Genomic DNA, 6,649 nt, shown 5'->3' with positions numbered 1-6,649 from the left:
AAACTCCTGACCTCCAGTGATCTATCCGCCTGCATCTGCCAAAGTGCTGGGATTACAGGCATGAGCCACTGTGCCCAGCTGACTATGATAATTTGCAAACCCAGGGCAATATGAGAGAATGGTACAAATCTAGAGAACCACACTCCTGTATTAGTAAACACTGAGTCATTTAGTAAAAGGTATTTATTGAGCACAGACTATGTGCCAGATCAATTTAGGTGCTAAGGATACATCAATGCACAAGACAAACAAAAAAATTCCTTCTCTCCTGAAGACAGCATGTTGGTAGCTGAGAGAGAGAACAAACTACAAACAGAAGTAGAGGATGGAGTAATAGAACAGCCCCAAGACACATAAAGAGTATTGCCATGTCCAGCATGGCTAGATGTGGGTGAGAGACAGGGAGAGTGGTAGTCGGAATCCAGTTCATATAGGGTCTTGTAGTTCAGATTCTCTTCTGAATATTTTGGGAAGCTTCAGGGTAGGAAAGTCATATGATTCAGGCTACCTTTTAAAAACATCACTCTCATCTGTGTAGGGAAAAACATCCTATGGAAAACAAGACTGAAAGCTGGGAGGCCAGTCAGGAGGCTACAGCAATAGCCCAGGCAAGTGATGACAACAGCCTCCATCAACGTGGAAGTCATAGAAATGCTGAAAAGTGATTGGTTTCGGAATACATAGTGCTGGTGGTTCTTGCACATGGATTGGCTGAGGGATGTGAGAGAAAGAAAAGACTCTGACCTTTTTCATCAAGAGATAGCACAAAATAAGGCCGGGCATGGTGGCTCATGCCTGTAATCCCAGCTCTTTGAAAGGCTGAGGTGGGAGAATCACTTGAGGTCAGGAGTTCATGGTGAAACACGTTGGCCAAGCTGATCTTGAACTCCTGACCTCAGGTGATCCTATCTCTATTAAAAACAAAAAAATTAGCCAGGCACAGTGGCAGGTGCCTGTAATCCCAGCTACTCAGGAGACTGAGGCAGGAGAATTGCTTGAACCCAGGAGGCGGAGGTTGCAGTGAACCAAGATTGTGCCAAGGCACTCCAGCCTGGGTAACAGAGCAAGACTCCATCTCAAAAAAAAAAAAAAGAAAGAAAGGAAAGAAAAAGATAGAGAGAGAAATAGCAGAAAATAGTCACTAAAGTTTAAGACCAAGTGCCTATAATCCCAGCTACTTGGGAGGCTGAGACGGGGAATTACTTGAACCCAGGAGTCCAAGGCCAGCCTGTGCAATATAGTGAGACCCTGTCTCAAAAAAGAAAAAAAAAAGTTTAGTTGCGTAAGAATATGTACAACCAGAATATTCGTATACCAATAAGAATGTGAAAAATATATCAAGGGCGAAAGATAACTTTGAAGTTTGTCAAACAGCTACTTAACCGTAAAGCAACCAGTTAGTGACTGAATTCAATCATCAGTTGTGAAATAAATGTTTAAACTGATTCTACCATCTTTCATGTGTGCCCACATGTTTTTCTGACAGACCCCAGAAAAACACCCAGAATATAAAATTATAATTAAATTTCAATTGGGGAAAAACACCAAGCATAATAAAACACTCAATAAATCTGAATAAAATAGTCATAAAAGCAAATAATACACATAAAACCAGATGCTAAAATCAAAAATGAAATGACAGTGTCTTGCAAGAAACAAAGAAGTCAGTCCTCAAATGTACAGTGGTTTATTTATATTTTTTAAAAATCAAAAACTTTCATCTACCTGGTTTTTCTCATGCAATTTCTTCATATAAATCAAGTTACTCAACAATAACAACATTTAATATTAACGACGTCAAAGAACCTTCACAAATTATTCCAGAAAACGTATCTGTGTGGGAGTGTGTAATTTTTTTATGGATGAAGGATGAAAAAGCTCAGGCATAGCCCAAGCTAATGTCCTCTCAATGGCAATTGAGCAAGTTAATGACAGAGCCAGGAGAACACAGAGGGACAAGCTGAACAGTTCTGTGCCGATAAAAGGCAAGATGTGAACTTAGTCCCATGTTACTAATTGATTCATGCATTTAATTATTCAGCTACGTTGCTCCCTTTGGCATAAGTTGGATAGATTTTCTTTTTTTTCTGTTTCAGCCATAGAATTAAAAACATTTTGCAGTTACAGACATGTAATAGACATAAAGCAACACCAATGTAAAGAAAAATAGGATGGAAAATGAAGGATGACAACTTTAAGACTGTCAAGAAGTAAACAAATATATTAAGGATGTTAATTTTTAGGATCACTATAAATATGTACTCAAAGACATAAACTTTGGTGTGATACAATGGTAGATAACATTGAACTTCATCAAACTTTTATTAATTATGTCTTCAAGGTGTCAGAAAGGGAGTATACATGCAAAAATATATACACTGACTAATGCCGAGCTAGATAAAGAATTATAACCCAAGAAACAAAATAGTCAGAAAAACTTAAAAATATCTTTTTTAAAAGTCTTAAATGTATTTTAGGCAGGACTGTTGTCAGGGATATTGGCACATTAACGTGACTTTTAAATATTCAGAGCAATCTGTTAATAAAATTATCAGCCAGAAAGAACTTTCTTAATTATAGTAAAAAGACAAAACAAAACCATCACAAGGGTACACATTCTCAAGACCAAGACTTGAAAGAAACAACAACTTTATGCTAAGCTCTCAAGGTCAACGAACAGTCCCACAGGCTGAGAAGTGACCAAAAATAGAGCGATATAGCAGACTTTCATCATAATGGATTAAGGGTTCCTAAAATATATATTTTTTTCTTCGTGCTGCTGATTCGTTGTGAAACAATGAAAAGGTTACCCACATACATAAGCTAAACTTTAAAACACTTTTGACCCAGAGCATATAATAAATGCGCCATCTCTCTACTGCCAAAATGTCCGTCAGTTCAGAGAGAGTTTGCCTACCTAATGCCAGACATCTGTGCAAAAGCTGAACAGTTTAGTCAAGGATTTTAATGTTTTGTCGATGTGGTGCCAAACATCTGGGTATTGGAAAAATATCTAGATAATTGACTGGCTTTTTACTTTTCATCCAGATGTTTGGCATCAGAATTAAATACCCTCTTACTATATAAGTACATTTATGATGTAAAGATGCTAACAATATACTCTTAATATAAAAGGTTTAAATCTGCATGTACAATGGTTTGAAAACAAAAATTGTATCTATGCTCATAGAAAAGAACCCAGAAGGAAACATACTGAAATGTTGAAAGTGATTATTTATTCTCTGGGTGGTGGGATTACTCTCAATTTTGATTTTACAGGTAATTTTTTTTCAACTTTTTCTAATATTCTTCAATAAAGCATGTATTGCTTTCATAACCATAAAAGCATTTTAATTGTGTGATTAGACGCTGTCAGTTAATTTGGGAACGAAAAGAGTTTAATTTATGGCTTGGCATTGTGTGCACACAAGAATTGTAGCTATGAACCTACTAGTAAGTTATGATGGTTTGGGAAAAGCAAGTGAAAAGTAAATTAGCAAAGACAGAAAAGCTCCAGAGATCTAATGACTGCTATACGCACATGACTCAAAACAACATGCCCAACAGGTTTTTCCTCACTCACTGACTGGAACTCTTTATTTTGCACACATCCCAATATATACCTGCTGGCACAGACACACAAGCCCAGAACACCAGGTGCTGTTCTCAGCAACGTCCGGCGCTTGACCAGTGCGTTGAGAAGGTTGGTCCCCAGTAACACCTATCTCAAGACCACTTTACTCTGCCTTTTTACCTCCTACTCCCAATCCTCCTCTCTCTTTCCTCTCCGACAAGTTAAGTTTAGCCCTTATTCTTTTTCTTGCTTTAGAAAAGTTCCTCAAAGTTTAGACCTGTAGAATGTTAGTGTCCTTTTCAGTAGATCTCGTCCAAATCCCTTTTTGTAGGTGCAGAGACTGAGGCCCAGGGAAGTTAAATGCCAGGAAGGGTCTGTTTCCAGCTCTGTGCATTATTTTTTGCTACACAATGTTACAATGATTACTTTAGTCCCCACATTTCTTCATCTGTAAAGTAGGATACATTTTTGCATGCAAAGTGCTTTGGGATTTTTGAGATAGAAACTACATATAAATATTAAGTATTATTTTGGCAACTTTTTAGCATTTTATAAACTCTGCTATCCAGTAATGCTTGGAAAACATGGATCTGATCTAGATGGAATCTCAAATAGAATTTTAGTAAAAATGTAAGCTCCTAAAAGCATCAAGACCTTAATTGTTCTGAAATTGTTAGGAAAGCAAGTGTTCTTCAGATTATCTAAACAATTCCAAATTAAATAAAGACCAAATGGTAAAGTTATCTGGAAACTTTTGAAATGAAACATCTGAGATCCCTTTTAAAAAGTAACAAAAAAGAATGAAGGAGTCCGCTGGGTGATTTTTTTTTTCAGCCTTTGTAGAGAGCAAAGTAACCATAATTGGCTGATGAATCCCATATACTCTTCAGTGGTTGTTAATCTTAAAAAGCTGTTCAATAAACAACACTTAGAGTAAAAAGGCAAACACTATAGTCTTCAGTTTATTTTAAGGTTCATCCCATAGTTCAAAAACAAATAGACTAACCTGAAATACAACAGGTAAACAGAACCTAAAAAAAAAATGGTTCCCACTTTCTAAGCAAATTTAAAGCTATACAACTTGAGAATAGTACTTGGTAAAGCTTTCTGTCTTCCCATTCCCTTTCCGATTGGAGAGAAGAAAGAACAAAATAATCATTTCTAGGCAGTGAGCCCTGTAATTACATGCAACCTGCTTAACTCAATTCTTCAGAGCCAACCCAAGAAACGCACATTATAAAGAGTGTAGCAAAACACATGCTTCGCTAGATCTGGAAACATCCCTAACTCTTAACACTTCCAGGTTTTTTAAAAAATTATTTATTTGCTCAAGTCATATAAAATGTGAAAAGAAGTTAATCCGTAAATATTTCATCTCTTCTATAGATTTGATGTTCTTTTCAAGATATCCTTTCATGAGGCTGGGCTTGGAGCCACAAATAAGCAAGCCCAATATTGCTCACATGTATGTAGTATTTATGTTTTCAAAGCATTTTGCCATCATTAACTTCATGTCAACTGAGCAGGATATTGGTTTTGATGGGGAAATGATCTAATCCAGTATGGAAAATTCTGCATCTAAAAACACGTGAAACAGGAAAACTTTTCATTTCTTTCTTTGTGTCTGAACGTTCTCAGTACGGAGGGCTCAGAAAATGTGCCTCACATCACTGCAAAATGAGGACAGCAAGGGAATCCTGTCTCGTGGAATGGTTTTTATTTAACTGTCGAATTTGTATTTGTTATTGGCAGTGATGGTGGTGTTTTGATAAATGTTGTTGATTTGGTTTTGTTTGGGATTGGTTTGGCTTCTCAGACCTGAAAAAAGGCGGTTAAGTGAAGTAATTGTCAAACTAAAAATTGGAGTCTGCCTGTGTTTTGAGATAATTTAGCCGAAGGTCTACTTGTACTACCTTTGAGAGAAAGCAAAAGGTTTTTAGGAGTTGGGAGTGGCAGGACCAGAGACTCTCAGTACAGTTTCCTCCGAAAAAGCTCAAATAGCAAAGCAGTCAATTAGAAGGAAAGTTTACAGTCAAGTTTTGATGAACGGAGCAGTTCAGTTCTTTGCACAATCGCTAGTTTTGCATCCTGTCATTCACTCTTTTCTCAAGAACAGTTCAGAGCTGCTGAGCTGTCATGAGCGTGACTTGATTCCTGTGAATTGACTGTGTTCCAAAAGCTCATTATTGGAAAACTTTTCCATCTGATGCTAAATATAGAGTATTATATAAACACAATGTATTATAGGTCAAATCCTGTTACCATAAATGCTAACAGGCTATCCAATTTGGAGTTAGGAAGGGAGATTGTATTAGAATCTTATAGTACAGATCAAATGTGATTGCAATTATATAAAGCAAAACTATTTTCAAGCCTTAGTCAATGGGCACCCTATTTCAGTAGCCAGTAGAAAATCCTTAAGAGTTTGTCAAAATGAGAATTACTTTAGATGAAACATGAACTATTCTCAATCTTTTTCCTCTCACAAGGATCTCACCCTCCTAAACTCATAGCACTTATTCCCACACGACTACCTAGAATGTAATCATATATTACTTTGTGACAATGCTCATATGTTGTTTAAAGCGTAACATTATCTAGCATTTTCTATTTCTGTTTGTCTCTTCAACTTGACTATAAGGGCTTTGGGGGTAAATATCCGGGGTTTTACTTCTGTGTGTGTTTCATGGTGCTGAGTCTACAGAAAGTCCTTAAGGAAAAGGAGGGCAAAAGGAAAAGGAAGGAGCAAGAAGATGGTGTGACGAATTCAGGCAGAATGGATGCCCCTTTAAGAGGGCCTAATTGAGACTTCAGGGGATTTATTTAATAAGGAACCCTCTTATTCAACACTTGATTTAAAATAAAGAAAGGGAATAAACTGAGTATAGCTTTCTACTTATGAACAGGCTAGGCTTATAAATGTCTAGCTCCCACATGCGCTTCCCTATACAGGACTGTGAGTTCATCTTTTAAGCTTTAGGAACAGGTTAATACACTTTGTGCAAGATGGATTCGTTTCATCTCCACTGCACATGTGAAGAAGGAGGCAACTCCTGTCCGTGGTAATTTTTGCAT

This window comes from Sapajus apella, unplaced genomic scaffold (assembly GCF_009761245.1).
Source record: "Sapajus apella isolate SASKATOON/1434 unplaced genomic scaffold, GSC_monkey_1.0 scaffold35, whole genome shotgun sequence".
In the NCBI taxonomy this organism is placed as follows: Eukaryota; Metazoa; Chordata; class Mammalia; order Primates; family Cebidae; genus Sapajus; species Sapajus apella.
This window is presented reverse-complemented; position numbering follows the sequence as displayed.